Source organism: Monodelphis domestica, chromosome 2 (genome assembly GCF_027887165.1).
Source record: "Monodelphis domestica isolate mMonDom1 chromosome 2, mMonDom1.pri, whole genome shotgun sequence".
Lineage (NCBI taxonomy): Eukaryota > Metazoa > Chordata > Mammalia > Didelphimorphia > Didelphidae > Monodelphis > Monodelphis domestica.
The window spans coordinates 171006257-171020605 of NC_077228.1; the positions used below are offsets into that span (position 1 = coordinate 171006257).

A 14349-nucleotide genomic window follows, 5' to 3' on the forward strand; every position below is an offset into this window, starting at 1 on the left:
AAAACTATTTTACCTTGTCTTTTATTGAATCTGCTGCGCCAGAATTAATTTTGACACATTATTTATAGTTCTTTAGAGGGGAATTTCAGCTAGCTTAGTGTTTCTTCAACAATATACCATCTTGGCTCCCAGAAGTGCCTATTTCTTGCTGTATTTTGCATTTGAGTCCTTTTATGTAATTAGATTTGTGCATTTTATTTTCTGTGATCCTATTTATCCCTCATCTGTCCATAGATCAGAAAGGTAAATTTTTTCTTCCTATTGTAATTATTTATGAAGTGATCTTTTATAACTATGTCATATCTGTTCATTTCTTATCTTGGTATATATTGCAAAATCTTGATCTATACCGAATTGGTCCAACTGTTTTTAGTTTTCCCAGCAATATTTGTTGAATAATGAGTTTTTAGCCTAGTACTTGAGATCGTTGGGTTTATCAAACACTGTGCTGCTTTTTTTTTTCCCTGTAGCATGTGTGTCAAATATTTTCAACTGATTCACCTTTCTATTTTTTTCAAACCAATCCCAGGTTGTTTTGATGATTACAGTATAGCTTTAATTTTGTTACTTCTAGGCCTTGTTCCTTCCCAGTTTTCTTTCATTATTTCTCCTGAGGGCATTTACTTGGTTTTTATCTAGTTGGTTCAGTCTCTGAGCTAGAGCCATAACAAATTAGGCATTTATGGCATATTTTGTTTTAAAATCTTTTTAATGAAAAATTTCATACTCCCAGTTTTTTGCCAGCATTTGATAACCTTCACTAACAAGAAGGTGTTCTTCATATCCAGATTAACCCCTTCCCTTTCTATTCCAACATGCACTGATAGTACAGTTCATATAGGTCTGTACACATTCACTGGGTACAGACTTATATGAACTGTACTAGCAGTATATTGAAAACACAGTTATTAAATTGTATTTTTAAAAGGTTTCTTAGTTTTACCAACAGTAATAAGTCAACTTCATTAGATTTTGATGTTTAGAGCTGGCATATATACACATATGAATACATACTTAGACGTATATGTATTTTGTAACTTTATAATATTGTAAAATTTATTTCTGTGAAAATTACTATTTTTTTTCACTATGATTTCTTAACATTTAAAGATAAATATTTTGGAGCGATAATAAAAATTTTTTAAACCCTTCCCTTCCCTCTTAGAGTTAATGTTATATATTTGTTCCAAGGTAGAAAAGTTATAAGAGTTAGATAATAGGGATTAAATGACTTGCCCAGGGTCATATAGCTAGGAAGTATCTGAGGTCATATTTGAACCCCAGACCTAGGGTTGACACTCAATCCATTGAGGCATCTAGCTGCCCCTAAAATAATTAATAATTATTAAATTTAAGTACAAAACCAAATTTATAATATTATTAATAATAAAACTTAATGTGAATGAATATATCTTCATTGGACATAGGTATTTTAAATGTTAAGATATAGTTAGCTGTAGTCACTGTGCCAACTGAATAAGAAAATCCAGTTTACAACATCTAGCTTTATAATATATAGAGAAGCCTCACACTTCATATTTTGCTTGCAGTGGTTTATGGCCTTCATAATTTTAGAATTTACCTTTTATATATTTTCAATGATTAATTTCAATATCATAAATCCAAATAATTGTTCTTTTTTATCTTACAAATCAGTCAGAGTCAGAGATTACTGGACTAACCCAACCAGTTATTTTTGTCTGTCAGTAATAATAGCACAGAGCCACAAGGCTTTAGACTCATTATTTGCCATTTTAATTTTATTACTTAAATGTATCTAAATTTTTCTCCTTAAGAATGCTTCTATAGAACCTTTAGCTTCAGAAGATCACAGTAGCTTTTGGTAAACAAAGATTGTACTCATTCAGAGGTAGTATGATTTGGAGTGAAAAAAGTCATGGACATGTAAATCAGAACACTGATGATAGTATGTCGGTGTGTGTCTATGTGTCTATATATCCATCTTGGCACTTCCATTTCTTGTGATATGTTCTTGGAAAAGTTGCTTAATCCATACAAGTGTTCATTTTAAAATTAATACTTGCTTCACAGAGTTCTTTTAAAGTTTAAATGAGATAAGGAATATGAAAATTTCTTTTAAGTTGTAAAGCACCATATAAGTGCTCCATATTGTTTACTGTGTATTATAATGCTTTATAACAAAAGTAATCTTGAAAAAAAATTGAGCATTTCCATGTGTATAGTAGAACAGAAAAAGGATTGTGCATGAAACTTTAAATCACTATTGGGTATAGCTTGTTAAATTGTGTAACTTCTTTCCTGCTTAAAATGCGATCACTTCAGGCACAAAAGTACTGTTTCCAACTGGTTTATGTTTTTAGTTTTTTTGAGCAAATTATGTGGTAATATTTATAGCACTTAATTTCAGTTTTATTCACTAGTATTGGTAGCATCCCATATGACAAAGACCAAAATGATAAAGAAAAAGCCAACAGTTCAGTAAAACTAACCAATTTATCAAAAAAAGAAAACATCTTAGCATTTGTGTTATTCCAAACCCTTAAATTCCTACATTCACAATGGAGAGAATACCTTTTCTTGTCTATTCTTTTCAGCCAAGTTTTGCCATTATGATTTTACATTATTCAGTTTTGATCCTTTTCTTGTTCTATATTGTAGTCTTTATTTCATATGCCTTGTTCAGGTTTATGTATCAATAAGTGTCTGAGCCTAGGTTTGAAATAAGATTTTCCTGACTTCCTCAGTTCATTTTGTTTTATTCAGGGTTCTACCTAGCTGCCTCTGACTCTAAGGTGTGCTTTTAGCTTAGATTTTGAGTATAATAGATCTCATTTCAACTCTAAATTAGGGGGGGCAGACAAGTAGTTTTAGTCTGTAATCCATAAGTTTTATATACATTATTCCATTAAAAAACCCATTAATTACATGAGTATTGTTTATATACTTTTATAATATCCCTTTACATTAGTCTCTAGACTTTATTCTTCAAATATCTGCAGATATATTCCTTTCTCAAATATTTAAATATAATTGTGATCTCCTAACTTTGTATATTTATTTTATTTGTATTTGCATTTATTTATTTATTTTTATTTAAGTCCTTACCTTAATGCAGAAGAGTGGTAAGGGCTAAGCAATGGGGGTGTTAAGTGACTTGTCCAGGGTCACACAGCTGGGAAGTATCTGAGGTCACATTTGAACCTAGGACCTCCCAGTCTCTTGGCCTGACTCTCAATCCACTGAACCACCCAGCTGCCCCCGTTTATTTGTTTTAGCAGTAATTTGTAATCTTTCAGTGCCAGAGATTCTTCATTGAGGCCGCTGATCAGATCAACAGAAGGGGTCTATCCAGTGCATTATAGGCTTTTCTTTCTTTCTCCAGATATTTTGAAGATATCAGTAGCCCATTTGAACTATGGACCTGTCCTTTTGCCCTTCTCATATGTCTAGCACGTCTTATCTTTTTAGCATCCATGTCCTTGATGACAGCTCTATTCTTCTTTTTGGTTTTATATTGCATCCTGTTCACATCCCTACATACTTCTTTATTGTTTTCTTTGTTTTAATCATTTTTAATTCTTCAGAGATAGTTGTGTTTCATATCTCAAATAAAACCATTATTATATGTGTTAAAAAGGTAGACCTTAAGTTTAATCATTTTAAATTATTCAAGCATTTTCTTGCATCATTATCACTTTTTTTCCCAATTTTTCTTCCACCTCTCTTCTTTGATTTTAAAAATCCTTTCGGAGTTCTTTTAAGAATTCTTTTTGGGACTGAGGCCAATTCACTTTTTTCTTTGAGTCTTTGGATGTAGCAGTTTTGACTTTGTTGATGTCTTATAAGATTAGGATTTAATCTTACATGTCTCGGTAATTTCTGGGGTAAATTTATTTTTTGTTGTTTTTTTGCTCATTTTTTCAGTCTTTTTCTTGACTTTTAACTTAGAAAACTGTTGGGCTCTGTTCCTGTGTAGGAGACACTATTCCAACCTTAAGATTTTTTGTGTAGCTACTTTCAGAACTAGTTTTGATGATTTATAAGTTTTCAGTTCTTCCAGTGTGGTATAATCTAAGAAATATACTTACTAATTCTCCTGTTCTGGACTCTGGTTTATCAGAACCCTAAGTACTCTTTTTCTGTTCCGAACTCTGACCGGAGTTCCAGTTCTCCTGAGGCTGCAAGTAGAGTACTAGTTCTCTTCCTTGTCCTTGGACTATGTCCTAGGACTGCAACCTAAATCTGGATATGGTCAATGCACTAGAATCCTGCCCCCTGTGCCAACAGAGGGACCCTTGTAATTGTCTTATGATCAGTTATTAGACTCCTCCTCCCCTTATTGTCTGTAGGTTGAGTGCTCCAGAAGCACTGTCTTTGTATTCTTTCTGTCTTTCCAGGCTTCAACTTTATTTCCCTCCATTTATTTTTTGATTCAGTGACAACTTTCCATAAGACATTACACCTTCTGACACTGTGTCCTTTCTCTATCTCTCTCCCAGGCCTTGAATGCTCTCCTTTCCTTTCTCTGCCTCCTGGCTTTCCAGATAAAATCTTAGTTTCAGCAAGAAGCTTTTCCAGGACTACTTTAATGCTAACCCCTTGGGGTATTGTAAGCATCTTTTTTGTCAATTGTTTGGATGTTGTTTTTTTTCCCATTGGCATTTGAGTTCCTCAGCGGCAGAGACTTTATTTTTTTATTTTTTGCTATTTTACCCCCCCTCCTCCCATCTCTAGTACTTGGCATAGTGTATGGCACAGAATAAGTGCTTAATAAATGCTTATTGACTTTAGGTTAGGAAGCCTCAGTTCAGGTTCCATTTCTGACATTAAGGGCACAATCTTTTTTTTTAAAGCTTATTTAATCTAGGATATTTTTCCATGTTTACATGAATCATGTTCTTTCCCTCCCATCCTCCCACCTCCCTCCCAAAGCCAACGAGCAATTCCACTGGGTTTTTACATGTGTCATTGATCAAGACCCATTTCCATATTATTAATATTTGTACTAGTGTGATTGTTTTGAGTCTATATCCCCAATCATATCCCCATTGAACCATGTGATCAAGCAGTTGTTTTTCCTCTGTGTTTCTACTTCCACAGTTCTTTCTCTGAATGTGGATAGCATTCTTTCTCATAAATCCCTCAGAATTGTCCTGGATCATTGCATTGCTGCCAGTAGAGAAGTCCATTACATTTGATTGTGCCACAGTGTATCAATCTCTGTGTACAATGTTCTCCTGGTTCTGCTCCTTTCACTCTGCATCAATTCCTGAGTCATTCCAGTTCACATGGAATTACTCCAGTTCATTTTTCCTTTTAGCACAATAGTATTCCATCACTAATAGATACCACAGTTTGTTCAACCATTCCCCAATCGAAGGGTATCCCCTCATTTTCCAATTTTTTTCTACCACAAAAGGTGCAGCTATAAATATTTTTGTGCAAGTCTTTTTCCTTATTATCTCTTTGTGGTATAGACCCAGTAGTGGTATGGCTGGATCAAAGGGCTGGCAATCTTTTAAAGCCCTTTAGGCACGGTTCCAAATTGCCTTCTAGAATGGTTGCATCAATTCACAACTACCAGCAGTGCATTAATATCCCAATTTTGAAGGGCACATTCCTTAACATCTATGAATCTAAGTTTTTTTAATATGTAAAATATAGATAATACTTCTACTACATACTTTAGAGTATAGTTTAATGAAAACTGTAAAATGCAAGTTAACTTTGATCTCTTGAATGTCTTTGTTAACTGTGTTTTCTGTACCAATTTGAGATTGATCCTTACATAAGAAAGCCTTTGCTTCTACCAGATACTGATTTAAGAGTCTTACACATTGATTTTAAACACCTTTAATTAATATTAAACTTTGTCATGTACGTTAACTATTCTTAGAGAAATTTAGCTTATATTTGTTTATTTGTTTGTTTTTTGATTTAGCTCCTAAGAAAATAACCTGTCAGCTTCTTTATGTCATAATGGAAGAACAGAAAAATGTAGGTGAAAAAAATTGGATTGCTTTAGAAAAAGTTGAGTGTGAATGGAATGTAAATTTTTATTAGGAGAAGACTGTTGACAAAGTAGTGAGAGTAGAAACCAATTCATATAATTATTAAACAGTGAAAAGAACATTTTTCTAGGTGGTAGGGGGACAAGCATAAAAGGATTTTAAAGTAGTTGTTTAATATTCTCTGGATTCTTAGGGTCATCATAGTTTTAAAACTATAAAAGGCATTATAGAGATCAACTATCCCAATTCATTTCATTTTACAGATTAGGAAAATAAGGCCAAGGTCATCTAGCCAATCTCTTTCATTTTACAAATGACGTAAATAAGTTCCAGATCAATTTTTATGGATAGAAAGAAAAGAATGGGGCAGAAGAGTGTGTGTGTATATGTGTGTGTGTAAGGATGAAAAATACATAGGGCTGGAATGAGTAATGAATAGTTGATAAAAGAAAGCTCTCTCTTTTCCTCTACAGAGGAGGAAGAGACTCTTAATGATTAAAGATGAGAAGATGGACTTGCCCCCAGAGTAGGTACAGGACTAGATGGAAGATCAAAGACCTTGTACCAGTCAAGAACTTAGTTTGACTTGAACATCTAGGCTCAAGGTAATTCTTTAGAGCTCATATTTTGTGGGATTGCTTTGGAAAATAGAATCGATAATGAGCCTTCATCCATAAAGACATAATTAATATATTTCTTTGGGGCTTCCACATTGTTGGAAGGCCATGTCAATGTCTTGCTGTGGTGGTAGGAAGTAGTAGAGAAGATTCATTCTTGTCCTTCTTAATCTATATTATAGTTTGATTTCAGTAATTTAAAAAGTATCTCCACAAATTAGTGAATTCAACGGACTTCATTTGTAAGTATGTAGCTGTAAGGAATTATTGAAAATATTTGTGTACCATGTTCAGAGAGCTGAGACAGGTATCACTTTTCCAAGCAGAGAGAGTATATCTCATTACACTACCACAGAAATTATTTTTCATGCAAATAGTTCTTAATGAAAATTCATGGTTACTTACCAGCTTATGTGATAGAAAGGATATATTTACTGGTTGGAAGTCTTTTTATTTTTTGTTATATTTGATATCAGATGAGGAGGAGTCTTTCCAATGGTAATTTATTTCATTTTATTTTTAAGAGTGTAGTTAGCAATACCGTACAGATTGATGGCAAAGCGGAACTATTTGTTTTCTCTAGGTTTTAACAGTATTTTTGTCAGTACTGATTTTGAACACACATCATAGATTCTTTGCTGGTTAGATTTATAACATATACTTTATGGTTCATATGCCAGCCTGCAAATATAGAGCTATTGGGCTATGTTGGCTTGACCTAAAAGAAAGATAAACTGCTTTTTAAATGGGAATCAGTTTCCTCTGAGATATTTGCTTGGGATATCTTGGTTCTTTATTTTATAAATAAGAGTACTTTATCTTACACTGTGATTATATAATTTTCAAATGAGTCACCTATTTTTAAAAATTTGAATATAGATTAACATGGTTGTTTATCTTTTGGAAGAGAAAGGGAGTCATGAATGGAAAAAAATTTAAGATTTTGGAGTTACTATCCCAGAGATTGTGGTAAAACACTTTGGATCACATTTCTTTTCACATATGTCAAATAACTTTTTTGTTCATTTTCCAAAAACTTCCAAAGTACTTTAGGACCGCAATACTTGGAAGTGACAATATTTGTTTGACCTTTTAATGACTGGTAATTTTATAACCAGTTTATTCATTAGCTGTAGTGATTTAAATGATGAATGGCCATATTTCTGCAGTACTGTCAATTTCTTCTGTTAAGTTTGGTCTAGGAAGCTTCTTAGGCTAGGTCTGTGGTGTCAGAACAAAATAAGCTGCTTGATACCTAATCAGAATTGCATTGTATTGAGTGTTGATTTTATCATTTGAGGGGGAGGTTCTTCCATGACATGTTGTAGTTTAGGATTGTTGAACAAGCCATTCGTCAAGCATTAGGGATAGAAGGAAAAAAGTGAAATAGTTCTTTCTCTTCAAGAGATAACATTATTCACAGGAAGAGTATAAGCATATGTAGGTATATTAAAGAGAAATATAAAGTAGATGATAGGTTACCATAAAGTGGAAGTTACTAACAGGTATATCAGGATAGTCGTGGAATTGATCCATGTCTTTAAGGATATTAAGAGGTGAGGCAGGAATGCATTCTAGATATGAGAGACAAGACACAGGGACGAAACATAGAGCGTCTTGTATGAGGAACAATAAAATAGGTTGGGTAATAGAGTATGCAGAAAGGAGTAATATGCAAAAAGACTAGAAAGGTAGGGAAAGGCCCAGGCTGTGGAAAGCTTTAAATTGTCAAAAAGGAAAATTATATTTTGATCCTAAATGTAACAGGGAACCATTAGAGCTTACTGAATGGGGCAATGGTTCTCAAAGTGTAGGTTGATGATTCCTAGCAATCCCTGTGATCCTTTCAAGGGACCCACAAGGTCAAAACTGTTTTCATGATAGTAAGACATTATTTGATTCTTAAAAAATACTCCTCCCTTTTCGAACTACATTTCTATATAATTCTTCATATTCTTCAACCAAAATAGTTTTATAAAAAAGTGAATGTAGAAGTGGATAGGAATATCCTGCTATCTTTTGTAAAATGATATATTAAAGATATTTGCAAAAATATGTAGAATGATAGCTAAATTATAATATTAACTATTTTTGTTTTGGAAAATTATTTTTCATGTAAATACTATTTAATAAAATGAGTATTATGATTTTAAATGAATTAATAAAAAATGGTCAATTTTTATTTCCAGTATGGAAGTTATCATATATATCTACAGAAACAAAAACTCTTTGAGGTACTTAAGAATTTTAAAGAATGCAAAGTGGTTCTGAGGCCAAAATGTTTGAGAACTTTTGATTTATGGGGACCATGAATAGGAGTGGAGAGAGAGAGTTAAAGTAGGAAGTTATTGCAATAATCTCAGGCCATAAATAATCAGAACCCTGAACCTAGGGCTCTAATATCTTGAATATAAACATATATTCAAGAGATGTGGAAATAGGTAGGATTTGACAACTGATGGTATATTTGAGGTGAGTCAGAGTGAGGTGGTAAGATTAATGTGATTATGTATCTGGTGACTGAAAGAATGTTGGTACTTATAATAAAAATTAGGAAGTATGAAAGAGGGGCAGATTTTAGAGGAATGATAATTCCATTTTAGGTATGTTGAGCTTGAGGTACCTACAGGACATTCAATTTAAAGTGTCTAGAATAGGGAGGTGGTGATGTGGATGGAACTAGAAACTATGGAGAATGAAATAAGCCTGAATATATGAATCTTGGAGCCCGCTAGATAGAGGTGATAATTGAAGCTATGGAAATTGATGAAATTACTAGATTAGAGTTTATACAGAGAGAAAAAGAGAAAGGTCATGGAAAACTTGGGGTGAGAGTGGAAGTAAAATAGTGAAGATTCTGTAAAGGAGAAAGAAGGGTGGTCGGCCACAGGAGAACTAAAAGAGAATAGGGTCCTAAGAACCTAGCGAGAAGAGAGTGTCAAGGAAAACAAGAGTTGATCAACAGTGTCAAATGTACGATGCAGGCAGGATTAGGATTGAGAAAAGGCCATAGCAATTAAATATTATTGATGACAGAGAAAATCGTTTTGAGTGGTGACATCAGAAACCAGATTACAGAAATCACAGAAGTGAGTGAAAGGAGAGAAAATGGATGCCAAAAGTATTTTTCTAGGAATTTTGCTGTGAAAGAGACATAAAAGATAGCTTGAGGAGATGATAAGAGCTAGTAAGGGTTTTTTCCCCACTCAGAATGGGGGAGATTTTGTTATATTTTTAGGTAGCAGGGGAGGAAGAGCCTTTGAGTAGGGAGAGATTAAAGATTAGAAGGAAAAACAGGGGATTATATCATAGTGTAATCTACTGAAGAAGATGAGTGGTATGGGATCCAAGGGTACAGAATAGATGGTTGACCTGTGCAGGGTTAGAAGAACCATGCTTTTTATCAGAACAGGAGGAAAGAAAGAAGTAATTAGGGATAATGTCATTTGAATGTGTGGTTAAGAAAAGAAGCAAATTCATAATGAATGGATTTAATTTTGTATTAGATCACGCCCTCAACTGAGAAGGTCTGCCTCTTTTTGTAATCCCCAGTGTTTAGGACAATACCTTGAAATATAAATAGGTGTTAGAGAGGGCATGAGGGTGGAAGAGAAAGTTTAAACAGTTGCTTTGGTGAATAGGAGAGCCTTAGGGTCACATATTTACTTATTTGTTAAAAGGATATTAAAGGAAGAGGGAATCGTAGTAATAGTGGATGCCAAAAAAAAAAAAAGTCCATTGAAATATGTATTCTCTGGAGAAGCAGAATTTATACCTCTTTCAAAATTTATTTTCTTTATTCTATTATTATATCAGTTGTTCTTGTGATTGTCCTAATTTCACTCCACATTAGTTGAATCATGCCTTCACAAGATTCTCCATTCCCTCAAAATTATCTTGTAACCCACTTCCTTTCTTTTCCTATTTAAAAAAATGGGTGAGAAATTAGAAAATATTAATTAATATATCCAACTGGGCCCTCATTTCTGTTAGGCAGTTTCTCTCCTTAGTGACTCTTCAAACTTCTCATAGCTTTTCTTCCTTGTACCTTCTCTGCTGAAAAATTTAACTCGTATGTTACAGAAAAAAGTGAAGCCATTCCCTATGAACTCTTTCTCTTCCCCTTTCCTCATCAATGATCACTTTGGTGCCATCTGCCAGCATCTCCTCCTCTACCACTGTCTCATCTGATGAAATGGCTCTACTCCTTGCCAAGGCAAACTCTTCTGTTTACAGAAGTGATTCCATTCCATACCATCTCCTTCAACGAATTGCTTCCTCTGTTATCTCCACTTTTACTTGGTTTTAGAGTCAATACTGTATTATTCCAAAGCAGAAGAGTGGTAAGAGCTTGGCAATGGTAAGTGACTTGCCCAGGGTAACACAGCCAAGAAGTATCTGAGGTCTGATCTGAACCCAGAACTTTTTTAGGCCTGGCTCTCAAATCACTCAACCACCTAGTGGCCCCCACATAGTAAACATTTAATGCTTATTGAATTGAATTTAACTGAGGAGAAGTAAAGGCATCTGTTGTAGATGTACCTGTCAAGGAATTTAGCCACAAAGGGCAGAAGAGATTTATGATGATAATTAGGTGAGATGGAAGGATAAAATGAGTATTTTTTGAGGATAGAAGAGACATGGTTATGTTTGTAGAAGGTAGAGAAGGAGCCAACAGACAAATAATTCTAAGACCAAAGGTAAGAGTTCATTTAAAAAAAAAAAGTCTGCTCTGAGCCAAGCACTGTGTTAAATTACACCAAGAATTTAAAAAAAAAAGGCGAGAAACATTCTCAGCCCTCAAGAAGCTTATAGTCAAATGGAGGGGCCAACTTGCAAACATCTATGAAAAATAAGCTAGATACAGGATAAATAGGGAATACTTAACAGAGGGAAGACTGGAATTAAGAAGTGTTAGTAAAGACTTTCTTATAGGATGGTAGGGTTTTATTTGGGACTTAAAAGGAAGCCAGGGAGGCCAATAGCATGAAACAGCCAAGATGCTAGTGTTACTGAATCAAAGTTTCATGAACACACACACACACACATACACACACACACACACACACACACACACACACAAACAGGTATGTGGGGGATTGTGGGTATTTTTATGTATTTAACAAATTCTCATAAATATTTGTAATTATGACATCTTAGGGGAAATTAATTTTGATCTTTCATAAGGTGCCATGACCCAAAATTTTCACTGTTAGAGTAGCTCTATACAATGATTGTCCATCTAGTTTGAAGTTGTTATTCTGTATATAGTGAAATAGCAGTCTGCTGCCATTCTTAGGTGTGATGCTGTTCATGAAACAGACAAGATGCTAGTGTTACTGGATCAAAGGGTACATGTTGGGGAGTAAGATATAAGAAGTCTGGAAAGATAAGGAGGGGGTTAGGAAGGACTTAGGAATGTCAATCAGAGCATTTTGTTTACATTTGTAAAGGCAATAGGAAGCAACTAGAGTTTGAGTGTGCATTGGGGTGGGGTGATTGAAGGATAACCACTTTAGTTTCTGAATAGAGAATGGGTTAAAATGGGGCAAGACTTGAGGCAGGTAGACCTGCAGACTATTGTAGTAATCAAAGTATGAGGTAATCTGGGTGTGATACATAAAGTAGTGGTAGTGTCAGAGGAGAAAAAGAGGTGTTTGCCAGAGATGTTACAAAAGTGAAATTGATAGACCTTGTGATAGGGTGGGTGGTGATGGTAAGAGATAATGATGAATCTGGAACTATTCCTATGTTGCCAGCATGAGGGGCTAGGAAGATGGTGTTGCCCTCTATTGTAATATAGAAATTAGGAATGAAGAAGGGTTCAGAGGAATGATAAGTTTTGTACATTTTTGAGTTTAACATGTCTGCTGAACATCCAATTTTGAGATGTCTGAAAGGCAATTAAATATACAAAATTGGAGGTCTGCAGAGATTGAGGTAGGAAAGGTACATTTGAGAATCATTAGCATAAAGATGGTAATTATTGTTATTATTTAAAAAACCCTTTTCGTTTGTCTTAGAATCAATACTATGTATTGGATCCAAGGCAGAAGAACGGTAAGGGGTAGGCAAAAGTGATTTACCCAGGGTTACACAGCTAGGAAGTATCTGAGGTCAAATTTGAACTCAGGACCTCTGGCCTTCAGACTTGATTCCCTATCTGCTAGGCCATCTACCTGCCCTGATACGGTAATTAAATCCATGGGAGCTGATGAAGTGTTTTAGAGCATTGAGTATTATAGAAGAAGAGAAAAGGGCCCAAGACAGCACCCTGAGGGACCCTTATAGTTAGATGGTGTGATCTGGAGAAGGTAGCAAAGGAGATAGAGAAGGAAATGTCAAGGAGGAGGAAAATCAGTTTAGAGTGGTATCCCAAAAACCTAGAGAGAAGAGGAAGGAAAGTATGATCATCAGTGTCAAAGACTGCTGAGAGATGAGGATGAGGATTAAGGATTAAGAATTAAGAAAAAGCCATTGAATTTAGGAATTAAAGAGATCAGGAATAATTTTGGAGAGAACAGATTCAGTTATGTGATAATACATGTTTACTACATTGTGCCTTTTATGTTTAGGTGCTAAGAATAAGGGATACAATGAGTAAAACACAAGGCATTTCCTGCCCTCTAGGAGCTTACTCTGTAATGGAAGGGGAGAGGACACACAAAAATATAGGAAAGTGGGGGAAGGTGTGGCTTACACCAGTGGTTACCTAGCATGAAAGTGTCTTGTTCAGTGGAGTTGAAACCAGAGCAGTAGCTGTGGAGTGGAGTGATTTCAGAGCCCAGTTTCTACCCTGTATAAAGGAAGGCATTGGGAGCAGTTTGGTAAATCTCTTCTAGAGAGGAGAAAAAACTGAGTCCTCTGATGTCAGTTAAGGCTTGAATTGGTGGTGAGTTAAGTTTTGTTCAGGAGTTAAAAAGTAGAGAGAGTAACAAATGTAGAGTGGATGATAAGGTTGGATCCCAAATTGTTGTAAGGTGTTAAGAAGAGAATAAGAGTAGAGAAAATCGAGGACCTTATTGTAGACAGACTTTTCAAGGATTTTAGCTAAAGGTCAAAAGAGATGATATTTAGTAGGGGTGGAAGGAGATAGGGAGATATGGGAATGAGCGAGGAGAGAGAGAGAGAGAGATTGAAAATCAGTGAAAGAGTATGAAAGAAGGGAATGGGAAGAGAGGGCAGTCTGTTGGAGGAAAGAGTAGAATAGATCACTTGAATAAGTAGAAGGGTTAGTGTTGGTAGGGAGTTCACAGTGATTGACCTAATTTTTCCCCATAAAATATGAGACAAGGTTTTTAGTTGAGTGAATACAGGGAGGAAGAGCCCTGGGAAATATGAAGGATGAAAAGGTTTGGAAGAGACAATATGGAGAGTGGGATAGTGAATTGTTAAGGGATGTATTGTAGGATTGCCTAGCAGTAGTGACAGTCCAGTTGAGGGTATGTAATATAAATTTGCATGTGATGTAGAGGTATTACCAGGTGTGAGAATGTTTGTTCATCATGGAGTGGAGGGCACCACTCCTCTACTTCAGAGGACAGGTGAAGTAGGATATAGGAGGCCTGAAGTTAAAGGGAGAGAGGAACTCTTCTTTCCACTAGAGATTCTTCACTTTCCAAGCAACAGTCAATTACTTTCTCTTCCTTAATACTTTCCTTTTTCCTATGCTTTTGGGACCCTACTCTCCTTGTTCTACCTATTTGATCTTTCCTCAGCCTCCTTTCTTGGATCCTCAT

General features: G+C 35.0%; 1 protein-coding gene across 5 annotated transcripts in view; it reads left to right on the top strand.

Moving 5' to 3' along the window:
* Positions 1-14349, top strand: part of ASH1L (ASH1 like histone lysine methyltransferase) — a 249830-nt gene that overhangs the window by 35796 nt on the left and 199685 nt on the right. Inside the window, exons 2-3 of one of the 5 annotated variants that reach the window (XM_001366956.5) lie at positions 5924-5979; positions 6467-6598. The exons of 3 other annotated variants lie outside the window; for them this stretch is intronic. The gene's annotated coding sequence lies outside the window, so the exon portion shown is untranslated. The remainder of the gene's footprint in view (positions 1-5923; positions 5980-6466; positions 6599-14349) is intronic. One more of the 5 variants, XM_056816274.1, reaches the window with a different exon arrangement.